General features: G+C 39.9%; 1 protein-coding gene across 3 annotated transcripts in view; it reads left to right on the forward strand.

The window, feature by feature from the left end:
* MOB3B (MOB kinase activator 3B) overlaps positions 1 to 14,600 on the forward strand; it is a 202,616-nt gene that overhangs the window by 28,905 nt on the left and 159,111 nt on the right. Inside the window, exon 1 of one of the 3 annotated variants that reach the window (XM_065530433.1) lies at positions 3,625 to 3,841. The exons of the other annotated variants lie outside the window; for them this stretch is intronic. The gene's annotated coding sequence lies outside the window, so the exon portion shown is untranslated. Of the gene's footprint in view, positions 1 to 3,624; positions 3,842 to 14,600 lie in introns of those variants that run through there. 3 annotated transcript variants of the gene reach the window in all.

The raw sequence follows: 14,600 nt of genomic DNA on the forward strand, positions 1-14,600 counted from the left end.
CCCTCCCCTGTCCCCAACCCCCAAGACAGGCCCCAGTGTGTGATGTTCCCCACCCTGTGTCCAGGTGTTCTCACTGTTCAATTCCCACCTATGAGTGAGAACATGCAGTGTTTGGTTTTCTGTCCTTGTGATAGTTTGCTCAGAATGATGGTTTCCAGCTTCATCCATGTACATGCAAAGGACATGAACTCATCCTTTTTATGGCTGCATAGTATTCCATGGTGTATATGTGCCACATTTTCTTAATCCAGTCTATCATTGATGGACATTTGGGTTGGTTCCAAGTCTTTGCTATTGTGAATAGTGCTGCAATAAACATATATGTGCATATATCTTTATAGTAGCATGATTTATAACCTTTGGGTATATACCCAGTAAAGGGATCACTGGGTCAAATGGTATTTCTAGCTCTAGATCCTTGAGATGTCACCACACTGTCTTCCACAATGGTTGAGCTAGTTTACACTCCCACCAACAGTGTAATAGTTGGACACTTTAAATCTATTTCTCCACATCCTCTCCAGCACCTGTTGTTTCGTGGCTTTTTGATGATCGCCATTCTAACTGGTGTGAAATGGTATCTCATTGTGGTTTTGATTTGCATTTCTCTGATTACCAGAGATGATGAACATTTTTTCATGTGTCTGTTGGCTGCATAAATGTCTTTTTTTGAGAAGTGTCTGTTCATATCCTTCACCCACTTTTTGATGGGGTTGTTTTTTTCTTGTGAATTTGTTTACGTTCTTTGTAGATTCTGGATATTAGCCCTTTGTCAGATGGGTAGATTGCAACAATTTTCTCCCATTCTGGAGGTTGCCTGTTCGCTCTGATGGTAGTTTCTTTTGCTGTGCAGAAGCTCTTTAGTTTAATTAGAACCCATTTGTCTATTTTGGCTTTTGTTGCCATTGCTTTTGGTGTTTTAGTCATGAAGTCATTGCCCATGCCTATGTCCTGAATGGTATTGCCTAGGTTTTCTTCTACAGTTTTTTTGGCTTTAGGTCTAACATTTAAGTCTCTAATCCATCTTGAATTAATTTTTGTATAAGGTGTAAGGAAGGGATCCAGTTTCAGCTTTCTACATATGACTAGCCAGTTTTCCCAGCACCATTTATTAAACATGGAATCCTTTCCCCATTTCTTGTTTTTGTCAGGTTTGTCAAAGAACAGATGGTCGTAGATGTGTGGTGTTATTTCTGAGGCCTCTGTTTTGTTCCATTGGTCTATATCTCTGTTTTGGTACCAGTACCATGCTGTTTTGGTTACTGTAGCCTTTCGTCTAAGTAAGGACACTTGTTTGCACTTTCTGTAATTTGGATAGCACGATAAGGCAGTTCTACGAAGGAATTTTGCATTTCTCACAAGACACTTTATATATCTGTAAGTCACAGGGTTCCCCCAAACCCTCCACCTAGCACAGGGAATTTGAAATACAGAAAGAAACTAAAGAAGGTGAACCAGACTCAATTCAAGTGAATTTCAGTTCTGGGTTTCTGCTATACACACTTTAATGGTGATTTTTAACCATTATTTATAAGTTCTTGATAGTTCTGAGGTCTAGTCAAACCTTCCACAGCATTTAACCACAAGATATATTTAAGTTAGATGTAAAAAACAGAAATCTAACTTGAGACCAACTTTATATAAGACTAATTGAAAGGTTGATTGTAGATGAAAAATTCATAAACATTTAGTGATAGCTATAGATTTCATTTCAACATAAAACAATGGCAAAATTATAATTCTGTTTAATTTACATTAATTTATAAGAACGTTTTGAAAGTTGCAAACAATATCTAGAAAAAGTGATTGTCCCAAAGTTCAGATCCTTCAGTATTAGATACATTGTTTTCCTGTACTAGTGCAGGAAAAAAACCAAAAGCCATTCATTTCCTGCTGTGACTTGTCCTTCAGAAGGTGGGATAGTTGCATGGAATATGACTCATTTCCTTCACAAACTAGAAGTTGCCATTCTAACGAGAAATGGCAATGTGGAAAGCAAATTAGTAAATATTTAAGTATCAGTCCTAGGAAATGGGGCCTGTCCATTAATTTGGACAGTGCTGTGAATATTTGAGTTACTCATTTTGAAATATACATTGAATTAGATATGATTAATGTTCCAGTTGTTAAAAAACAGATAAAGGTGTCTTAACCTGACACATTTCCTTTCCGTGAGTTTTAAAAAAGAACCTGAGATCATTTTACTGGGACTATTATGAAAGTAATTTGTTTATATGATGACTCTGTTCATGAACCTAATAAGCTTGCTTTCTTGGTCATTCTTTAGAGAAGATTTTTATTTGATTGTTGAATCATAAAGAGACAGGACTCTTGCATTCCAGCTTCATCCTCTGGCTTTTCCATGATTTTTCTTTGTTCCTCAGACTCTTCATACATAAAAGAAATATATCAGCCGTGGCTCTGAGGTGCAAAAATAAATACAATTGTCAATATTTAAATTGTAAAACTCTAGTAGATTATTCTTATTTTAATTAAAGGAGAAAAATAGACCCAAAATGATTTTAGGAGCTGATTTGGATACATTTTCAGGCAGTTTAGAATTTAAATTCATGGTTCTTTTCTACTGAATTTATTGGATAATAATTTATGCATATACAGATAAATTTGGTGCACTTTAAAATCTGCTTCAAATATCTTGTGTTAAGATCTTGTTCTTCCTGAATTAGAGGTCCACAGGCCTATTTTGGCCTACAGAAATGTTTTGTTTGCTCATAGAAAGTGTTGATTTTTCTTTTAAGTCATCAACCTATAAAAACACAAATTTCACATAAAAAAATGGATTTCCAATTACTCTTAAAGAATCAGAAGATCCAGCAATGTCGGGTCTTTATCTCTACATAGCAACTGCTGCTAGCACTGAATAACTTTCCCCTTTCAATGGTGCATGTGCCTCAGCACCAACGGTCTCTAGGATGAGACCCCAGTACTACAAATCAAGGTTTTCTCTGTTGACCTAGATGAGAACATTCTGACATTGAGAATAAACAGTTTAAGCACCATTATTAAGTGGTATTTGAATTCAGAGATTAGATACACGAACAAAACCTAGGGTACTGCTACCTTGAACTTCTTTTAGTAAGAAGCAAGTTCTTCTAACTTTCCTCTACTTTCTTTTAAGTTTGTCCAAAAGTGCATTTGCAAAGGGATTACAAAGACCATGGCAGAACCAGCTCACCCCTCCCTAACACACACATCACATGCTTATTCCACCAGCTCCTCTAATTAAAGGCCTCGCACAGCTCATACAACTCCCAAAGCCAATTAAACAATGCTCACCCTTGTACCTCACAGTAGATTGGGGAGTAGTTTGGAAAACGCCGTGATTGATATGAAAAGTAGTAACGTATTTTTAAGCACTTTTAGCACTGTTGTTACTCTATGAGGCACAAGCTTTCAACACAGTGGCCTTTTATCTTCTGCGCTTTTGGAGTGTGAGAACACCATGGAGGCTACATGCACCACAGCATTTCTGTGGGCTGGGAATCAAGGCCCGGAGAAGGGGGTGGGCAGCTGGGGAGTGACAGTGCAGGGAGGGGGAGTTGGCAGCTGTCAAATGAATAGCATTTCCCTCTTCCATTATCCTGCTGTCCAAGTGCTCCGTCTATTCATATTCATGGTTTCCATCAGTGTGCATAGCACCACGGCCAGCTTCCTTGTCACATTTCATTTTCTTGTCTTTCTTGGAGTTTCATTTTGATTTACTAAAAATCAGTGGACTGCTTCTAAACAAGGATCAGCTAGTAGAAACTGGAGCTAGTTGGTAGAGAATCTACTGGGAGGAATTTATTTACATACAAGAAGTTAAAGCCAAATATATGTGGTAAGTTAACTTTTTGTTCATCCATCGTTAATTTCATTAATTTCCTACTAATCTAGTGATTAATTCCCCATGTAGGAAGACTATATTCACATTGCTAAGAGAAAGAAATAAGGAAAACATTTTATATTTTAATTACAAAGTAATGTGTATTTAATTTAGAATATATAAAACTACAAAAATTTAGGAAAGTACAGAAAAGAAATTAAAATCACCTGAACCTAGACGTAATTGTTATTAAGTTGTGAGTTTATTTCTTTACAGTCAAATATGTATTATATTTTTTAGGAAATTGTGATAATTCTAGAAATTATTCTTCATTGTCTGCTTATATGTGTATAATACTAAATCATAAATATTTTAATATCTTTAAATATTTTATTAAAGCTTTTCACACGTCTATATAGAATTCCATAATATGGATACTCCATGATTTTTGGGAAGTTAGGTTTTTCTGAATTTAAATAATAAACAATGTTGTAATAAAGACATTCACAAGCTTTCACATCCAAGCTTTGTGCAAATCCATGATTTTTCCTTAGGAAAATTTCCCAGAAGTGATTTGTGAGTCAAAAGATAGTTGGCCTTTAAAGTGACCTCCACAAAGGTGGTAGGAATTGAACCTTTCTGATGTATGACAGCCTCAAACAGGGAGCTTTTCTAAGCATATCTTTCTGGGAAGCTACTCAGAATATTCTTTGACTGCTTTTGTCTAGATATTTTTACTCTACGAAGAAGACTAATCACTTGCTGGAGTTTCTTGGAATATAGGAAGAGGAGAGTGGAATGCTGCCAACTTTGAAAATGTTTGGGAAAAGTGTGGGCCATATTAACCATCGTTTTAATTAACATTTGTTTTAGATCATGAATGGAAAACCAACTCTTCTGGAGGAAAACATAAATGTCTGCTGGGGAACATGTATTTGCTTTGGGAACCCTTGGGACCAAGAAAATAAAATGCTTAATAACAACAGCATAATGAGGCCGCAGGAGTGCTGAAAGCATTAATTAATGAACAATTTTAAAGTTCTTCAGAAGCCTAGGGAGAGTTTAGAGTGGATGGATTCCTTTACTGACAAAGACTAATATGTTGTACTGCTTGGGATGACTTGATTAAACCAGAGCTAAATTTTAAAACACACCTAATTACAGTTTCCCTATTATAAATGGAATGTCTCATATTTATTGGAGTCCTATTATTGTATTGAGATGAACCACAGTTAACCACATCCAGATTTTTTAATATTTAGGCTCTAGAACTAAACTTTTACATGTACCTGGAGAAGTTTAGAAGTTGATATTGTACTGTCCTTATATATAACGTCCCAATTTGCAACAAAACAGCCATAGGAAGTCAGGCCCTGAACTGACCAAAGAACCTGAGGCTGTGATCAGAAGAATGCATGCTATGTAAACAGATCACGTTTGGGCAAGTGCTTCCTATTGTTGTCCAATGAAACTTAACATTTTCTTTTTTTTTTTTTTTTTTTTTTTTGAGACGGAGTCTCACGCTGTTGCCCAGGCTGGAGTGCAGTGGCGCGATCTCGGCTCACTGCAAGCTCCGCCTCCTGGGTTCACGCCATTCTCCTGCCTCAGCCTCCTGAGTAGCTAGGACTACAGGCGCCCGCCACCGCGCCCGGCTAATTTTTTGTATTTTTAGTAGAGACGGGGTTTCACTGTGGTCTCGATCTCCTGACCTTGTGATCCGCCCGCCTCGGCCTCCCAAAGTGCTGGGATTACAGGCTTGAGCCACCGCGCCCGGCCTAAAACTTAACATTTTCAGTGGTCCTTCTGAGTTTAACAGGTTTCTTACTCCTGGCAATAAAACCAGACTTTGCTACAGTGGTTTACTTGACAAATTTAATCTCCACTTGTTCCTGCAGTAGGATTAAACATGTAAACACAACATGAGTTAATTGTGAAAATGGACACTGATGTGACAACTCAGTTGGAAAACTTGCTGTATTTTGTCATAAAAGTAATGAGAGTTTAATTGCTTGTTTTTAGTGATATTGCTTAGAGAACCTTTAAACTGATATAGCATAGAGAGAGAACGCTTCTACATGCCTTAGAAGGGAATCTATGCTAATTATAATAATACGCTGCCAGCATGATTGTTTTGTAAGAGATGTTGTCCTGGTGATATGCTGGGAACTGTACTTACTGTTCCTTCAGGATAGGAGATGTCCCTTGAGAGGAGAAGGGAGTTCTGGGTCTTTCTTTTGTGTGTTACAGTAAAGGGAACTCTTGAAGCTTTATATTTCTAAAGTGAATATCCAGGATTACTCTTTCTGGATAGTTCTCTTGCATGGATATCAAACTCAATAAAGCACTTAATACTCTCAATACTGGTAATATCTGAAGTTAGTCCAGTAATTCAGAAACAGGAAGTTTGAACCCATTTAGACTTTAATACACTAACCAACAGTCATTTCCCTCAATTTCATTCATTACCTGAATTTCATACATTCATGGATTCATTACTTCATTCATTTATTTACACATAGCCTGAATTGAGTGTCTGAATTGAGTTCAGCAGTCCCTTGGGGTCATCAGGATGGGTTCCTTGTCTTCAAGGAGCTCCCAGACTAGTGGAACAGGCATGGGAAAACTAATACAGTGTGGCATGAGCTGTGGTGGAAATCTCCCCCAGGCATGCAGGAACAGGGATGGCGTAGCTAACCCTGCCTCACAGTCCCTCCTGACTTCCTCAGCTCAGTTCATTTTATTTATTTATTTATTTACTTATCTACTTATTTATTTATTTTGGAGACAGGGTCTCACTCTGTCACCAGACTGGAGTGTGGTGGTACAATTATGGCTCACTGCAGCCTTGACTTCCAGGGCTCAGGCGATCCTTCTGCCTCAGCCTCCCGAATAACTGGGACTGTAGGAGTATGCCACTGTGCCCAGCTAAGTTTTAAAAATCACTTGTAGAGACAAGGTCTCACCAGGTTGCCCAGGCTGGTCTCAAACTCCTGGGCTCAAGTGATCCTCCCACCTCAGCCTCCCAAAGTGCTGGAATTACACTGTGAGCCACCTTGCCTGGCCCATTTTATTTTAATATATAGCTGTTTTACCCGAGAACCTTGCCACTCCGATTGTGTCCCACAGACTAGCAGCATCAGCATCACCAGCAGTTCATTAGAAATGCATCACCTCAACCAGACCTGTTGAATCATAATTTGCATTTTAACAAGATCTTCAGGATCCAAAATTTGTCACATGATCACAACTCTTATGTGGAATACAGGGAGAGGTGGCACTGTTACAAATGTATGTTCTTAGCTGGGCATAGTGGCTCACGCCTGTAATCCCAGCACTTAGGGAGGCTGAGGCGGGTGGATCACGAGGTCAGGAGTTCGAGACCAGCCTGGCCAATATGGTGAAACCCTGTCTCTACTAAAAATGCAAAAATTAGCCAGGTGTGGTGGTGCGTGCCTGTAGTCCCAGCTACTCGGGAGGCTGAGGCAGGAGAATCACTTAAACCTGGGAGGCAGAGGTTGCAGTGAGCTGAGATCGCGCCACTGCGCTCCAGCCTGGGTGACAGAGCAAGATTCTGTCTCAAAAACCAAAACAAAACCAAAAAACCCAAATGTATGTTCTTACGTACATTGAGCAGAGTGAGCCCACTTTTGATCAATGTGTACTGGAATGATTTAGTATTAATAGCTTCCTGTATTATGTGTCTATTGCTTGCCAAGTGTAGCTGCTAAGTAGTTTAGTATATGATCTTAATCATTTCCTTCTACAGCCTGTAAGATAGGAATACTTATCCCCATTTTGCACACTAGAAAACAGACGTTCATAGAAGTTAAGGGATATGTCCAGGCCACACAGCAAATAATAGCTGAACCAGAATGTAAATGAAGGATTGCTTTGTTCCAAAGCTTTGTGCTTTCCCCTGCAGTACACACACAGACTCCCAAATATTGGAGACATATCCCTGAAAGCGTGCTTCATACTTAGTTTCTTTTTATCTGTCAGTTTCATGACAGAAAGTTAGTACATTAAACCCAAATAGCTCTAAAACTGGAGTTAATTACCTTCTGCTGCAGATGCAATTAGTAATTGCTTTAAACCTGCTAGCATGCCTGGCAGCTATCTGTTCCCAGATGCAATTTTGGTAAATGGTTAAATCCTATTGGTCTGCTAATTTGTGGTGTTAGATATTAGATGAATTTCATTTCTGAAAACCTTTAGGTAGACCTCACCTTGGGAGTCATTTGGGCTGCATTTGGCTTGCAGACTACCTGTTTGATACCTGGGCCTATTTCTTTGCTGTGGAATACATTTTGCTCAGGGAATGCTTGGTGAATCCATTCTTTAGTGTTTAAAAAATCTTTATTCTTAGGGTTTATTTTTCTGGTCAAGTTTTTTCTATTTAATCTTTCCTATTCAATTAAAGGAAAAGTGTGACATTTTATGATCATTATAATGGTGTGAACCTTATGTGGATATATGAAGAAACAGTTAATATCTTCTGTAATTCCCCCTTCATTTTTACCCCACAGTGGGAACCAGCATCCACAAACTGGCTCATATTTTTCCACAGCTTTGTCCTTCCTCATACAAACAGGCACAAACAGCTATGTGCATCTACCCTGCAATTTGCTCTTAAGATGTCATGGACGTCCCTCTCCACTCTCAAATCTCATTTGCAAAATTCTTTGTTCTTCGCTACAAGGATTCTCAATTTGAGCAAGGAAGTAAGTAAACTACTTTCCATTTAGGTATCTCAGACAGGACTTTAAAAGAGATATGCCTATAAAATTAGTGATATCAAATAAAGGTGCTTAGAACATAGGCAAATGCCTATATTGATTTTGTTGTTGTTGTTGAGACGAAATCTCGCTCAGTCACCGAGGCTGGAGTGCAGTGGTGCGATCTCGGCTCACCGCAAGCTCCGCCTCCCCGGTTCACGCCATTCTCCTGCCTCAGCCTCCCGAGTGGCTGGGACTACAGGTGCCCACCACAACGCCCGGCTAGTTTTTTGTATTTTTAGTAGAGACGGGGTTTCACCATGTTAGCCAGGATGGTCTCGATCTTCTGACCTTGTGATCCACCCACCTTGGCCTCCCAAAGTGCTGGGATTACAGGTGTGAGCCACCGCGCCCGGCCGCCTATATTGATTTTTAAGGAATTATCTTTCTAATTTAGAATATGGAAAAAGGATGGTTGATACTGATATATATCTTCTTGTAATCTCTAAAAATAAACAGTTTGACCATTTTTTGGACAGAAAATAGACTTATTGTGCCCAATTCAATGTGGGCCCCAAAATACTGTAACAGTACACTGCACACTCATTTCTCCTTGTTGGTTGCTGTGCTCTCTTGCACAACTTCAAAGCCTCCCATCATCTGTGAAGAAAACTTTTTTTCCCTTAGTAAATAGCATGAATACACTTCGTTTTTCTATTTTTCTAACCTTCTGGCTTATGTGGAACTGGTGCCAAATTCCTCATCATGAAGGCATCTAATTTATATTTTGACAACAGTGATAGCTTCAGATGAACAGTTGTAAATAATATGTCTTCTTCTTTTTAGTTATGGATTGCATATTAATTTTATCCAAACTACATAATTATCTCATCCTTCTGAAGAAATAATATATACAAAGGAGGATTTTTTAAAGTATAAGACACTAGGACCATTTGTTGCAATTATTATCACTATTATTATCATCTTCCTCTGTCCTAGTATCCTTTATTTTCTGAATTAAAAAAAAATGGTTGTATGATGTGCTATCTAGGGCTTTGATAAATACTCTTTTTATTCTGGTAGGTGTCATTGTTGTTACATTTCTCCTTCGAATTTGCTTTTCTGGGCTTTCCTCAGACCCTCTCTTAAGCTACCCATTGTGCCTACAGCATCGATGGCATTTATTATGTTAAAAATGATTCTAGTTTCACATGGCTACATTTTATTGGTGCTAAAAGCATCAAGGTCCAGTGTAAAGAGCACTGGAGTGAGAGTCAAGAAACATAATTTGGTGGGCTTTGGAGCTATTTTGCTGTAGGACCTTACGGCAAGTCATGGAGCCCATCTAGACCTCCTCTCCCACTCCTTACTCCCAACCCCTGAGCCACCCTAGCTTCCTCCCCAAGAGACCAGGTGCTATCACACTACATGTCTTTGCACATGCTCTTTCCACTGCTTCAAATGCCCTTTCTTGTCTCCTACCAGACAAATTCCTACTCATCTTTAAATGGCCCACATTCAAATCTCATCTCCTATGGGAAACTCTTCTTGACTCCCTCTCTTAAACACTATTAGTTGCTTCTTAATCTGCAAGGAATCTCATAATTCCACAAACACACATAATAATACTTTTAATATTTTATTGCAGGTGTGTGTGTGTGTCTGTATCTAAATCTCTCTCACTAAACCATGAGCACCTTTAGGACAAGGACTGTGTCTCATTCATCTTTGTCTCCTCAGGGTCTAGAACTTCGCCTGATACGTGGTCCTCTATACCTGTTGGCTCACTGAAGCCATGAGCCTTAGTTTACCCATCTGTAGTAGGGGGTTGGACCATATGCTTGCTGTTAAAGTAATGCTATGGAATTCTATGTTTTTACAGAGACCTTGAACAAGAAGCCCAGCCAGGTGATGCTTTGTGTGTGCAATGCAGAGGAGAAGTGTGTTGATGGATTGAAATTTGGCTGCATCACCATTTCACAATGGTGGGCAAAAGAGGCACATTGGCTCTTTTGAATTTTAAGTAGCTGTCCTCATATCTTGTTTCACCATCTTAAAGAACATTTACTATATATACGAATGAATCCATAAACAATATAAAGTCAAGTTTAATAGTTGTTTTCTTTTTTAGCTTATATGACTGTTTTAGAGACACATTTGTATTGATAACATAAGAAGTTAGTTTGTGTATTCTTGTATACGTGGACATTACTTGGCACACGATAATGAACCTTCGTGCCCTGTTGGACCCAAAAAAAAAAAAATTATGTCCTTATTTGGTGTGATGTTTCCCTCTAGGGGCCTGTTTCCAGCCAGGAAAATTTGTGCTTCTACTTGTAACTCCAGTGCCGTGCAAGCTACCTCCAACCCCCATCCCACCCACTTACACGGTTAGCCTTTATCTTCTGATTAGGGAAATGTATGCCTCACCACCTCCATCACAGGCAGCATTGTATACCAGCAACATAGCCTTTCTCTCTTTCCATGGTGAGAGAAATTAGCTTAGTGAATTTTTGGAAAATTTCAAGGCAAGTGTGGCTTGAGCTCAAGATGAAGGAGTTAACCCCCACTGTACTTGTTTTTGATTGAAGTCTATTTTACTGCTTTTTAAGTGAGAGCTCAGGATTAGCAGCTGCTGAGTATAAGTCTTAAGGTCTGACAGAAGCCTTTGCAGGGGCACCTGCTGCTTTCAGGACTGCCTGGGACTAAGGGAATCCCCCACACAAAAGGCTTCTGTTGGATTTCTATGCATAGTTGAGAATGCTTAAATGACAAGGGAAGAAAACCACAAGTGAAAGAGAAAGATGGACTAGTAGAAGTAAATGGAAATACTGTTGACAAAAGGCTATGCCAGTGCAAAAAGTGAGTATGAAGCACCAGAGAAAAGCTGGAAAGCAAACCCAAAATGGCTAGGAAGAAGACCTGGAGGCAGTATTCACATTTTCTAAAACTACAGTAGGAGCCATAATTATCTAAAATCCCCACTAGATATTATCACTTGAAACATCTTGTCTCACTCTTTTAGTCTGTGTAAGTTACCAGTCCTTCCGGAATAAGTAGGAACAATTTTGAGCCCCTGGCATGGAATGGTATAGCCCTATGCCAGTCAATTTGCCAGCCCTGGCATGACATAAGTGAGCACAGGCAGCCTTGAAATGTGTACATTATGTAAGCTGCACTGTCTCCTTTCTGTGCTGACCACATTCCATAGTGTTCTAGATAAGCAAAGGGGCATCCTGTTTGGTTGTCAGTGCTACTTGATGGGTATGCCATGACCCCTTTAGAGATGTGACACCAGGCAGGGCGCAGTGGTTCACACCTGTAATCCCAGCACTTTGGGAGGCAGAGACGGGTGGACTACCTAAGGTCAGGAGTTAGAGACCAGCCTGGCCAACATGATGAAACCCCATCTCTACTAAAAATACAAAAGTTAGCCAAGTGTGGTGGCACTTGCCTGTAGTCCCAGCTACTCAGGAGGCTGAGGCAGGAGAATTGTTTCAACCCGGGAGGCAGAGGCTGCAGTGAACCAAGATTGCACCACTGCACTCCAGCCTGGGCAACAGAGTGAGACACCATTTCAAAAATAATTAAATAAATAAATATAAATAAATAAAAAAGAGAGATGTGATACTAATCTTGGATCTCTGTGTAAAACATTATGTTTGCAGTGTACCTTGATATCCACTGGGTTGAATGTTGTGCTGAGTTAGGTGATATGGTTGGAGTTTTGAGTCACCCCTACCCTTACTGCTACTACAGCAGCTATCACAATGTTAGAGCTAAATGCAGGAAAGTCTCTCTTTATTCTGCCTGATGCTCTCCCTCCTCTGCCTCCCATGGATACAACATAATAGGAAACCAATTAGTTGTTTGCAGACCTCCAGCTGCAGGGGAAACACAGAGCAGAATGTAGTAGGGCAAGTGTGAGACTGAAACAGCAGATAAATAAACATCATGATGGTCACCTGACTCAAGGGGAGCCAGTCTGCATACTGGCAGACCTAGGGACTGGCCTGCCTTGAAAATCTCTGTCCATTCAGGGACAGATTGGCCCAATAGGTTATTTCTCTCAGAAGTTTGGTTTTGGAAGTAAAGATTATCAGAGAGTCAGAAGTGAAATCTACAAGGATGCACATAAAAGACCATGAGCAAGACCAAAAAAAGGCAGAAGCCACGATGATATCATAGCAGAATCAATAAGCAGAGAAGAGATCATAGCATCAGGGTGAGAAAGATGTACATGAAGAATCTATATAAATAGTTGAGTCATTTTAATGGCATACACAAAAGTGAAAAGTCTTCGAACTCTTGCTTCTAAGGGTCAGGTGGCCAAGCAGCCCCTAAGGAGCAGTTTAGCGTGGAAAGCTACTAGATCAGCTGGAAAGGACATAATGAACCCAAATGCACCTATTTAGTTTATTACTCGTGGTACATCAGACAGCATGAGCATTATGTCTGCATCATCAGTTCTCTCTGGCCCCGCCAGGTCTCATGGAGGTGATGAGGATGTGAGCCTAGGTGGATACCCTGCACATAGGGATCTGTTTCACAGCTAAGCAACACTGAGCTTTAGAAAACCCCAGTTTTATAAGGAGACATGCCTATCCTCCCCTCCAGAGACAGACGATTCCAGGATAATAAACTTTATTACCCTGGAATGTAAACAGATCTCTGGGCAGGGGATGTTCTCTGTCTTTACTATGCTGATCAGGAAACAAATGTGCCTTCTGATCTGCAGGGGAAAACTGTCTCTAGTTTCCTAGGCTGTTTGCTATGGAAATATCCCAGAAAATATAGTCTGGCATGACTTATAGAAACATTGAGAATTGCCTCCCAACACTAAGAATTATTTATTTATTTATTTATTTATTTATTTTATTTTGAGACAGAATCTTGCTGTGTTGCCCAGGCTGGAGTGCAGTGGTGAGACCTTGGCTCACTGCAACCTTCACCTCCCGGGTTCAAGTGATTCCTCAGCCTCCTGAGTAGCTGGAATTACAGACATGTGACATCACACCCAGCTAATGTTTGTATTTTTAGTAGAGATGAGGTTTCACCATGTTGTCCAGGCTGATCTTGAACCCCTGGCCTCAAGTGATCCACCTGCCTCAGCCTCCCAAAGTGCTGGCATTACAAGCGTGCGCCACTGCGCCGGCCCCAACACTAAGCATTCTTAAGCTGCCTTGAGTCTTCTTCCAGTTTATACATGGCCAAGTCCTATTTTAACTGCTATTTAGATTCATATGAACCTCATATTTTCTTTATTGCCATTAAATTCTTAAAGCACCACTTCTCCCCAGAGTCACACTAACCTGGGTGGGTTTCTGCTCCTCATCTCTAGAAGACCAGAACTAACTAACATAAAGCTGGAAAATTAGAATGTAATCAGAAAGCAGGCCATTGAATGCCAGGTGAAAGTTTTAATCGAATATGAAACCCTGACACTTGGATGCCACAGAACTAGCTTTAGTTAGGCTTGATCCACTTATGCCTCCGTTCATTTGGGATGTGATTACTCAAGACACAGGAAGTTATTTCTATTCATTGCTCCATAATGCTTTTAAGGATGCTTCGAATTTGAGCCGGAGGCAGAAGTGATTAATTTTCTATCCTATTAATCGTTTGGATTTCTTGTTCCAGATCTTCTTCTTAAAAGCCTTAATACATTTCATCAAATGAAACTTCAGTGCTTAGAAAAGATAGGTATTGGCTTACAGGTTTACACACAGGTCCTCTCACTTAGCGGTCCTCCTGCATTGGAAGTTCTTCATACTCTTTGACTTGCTTCTAATACTGCCACCCTGAATCCCTCTAATCTCTGTGCACAAGTATCTTCATCAAAGAGGCATTCCTGGGTCCACCATCGAAACTAGCTCTTGCCCATTGTCTTGTCTTGTGGCACTTGCTCTTTTCATTCTTGGCACACAGCACAATTTGTAATTGTATGTCATGTATGTGTGTTTAATGACTTCTCCCCCACCAGACTGTCAGCTCCATTAAGAGAAGAGTTATATCTTTTGTTCATTACAGAAAACCCAGCCTAGTGTACCAAGTGCTCA

Source organism: Macaca fascicularis, chromosome 15, assembly GCF_037993035.2.
Source record: "Macaca fascicularis isolate 582-1 chromosome 15, T2T-MFA8v1.1".
NCBI lineage: Eukaryota > Metazoa > Chordata > Mammalia > Primates > Cercopithecidae > Macaca > Macaca fascicularis.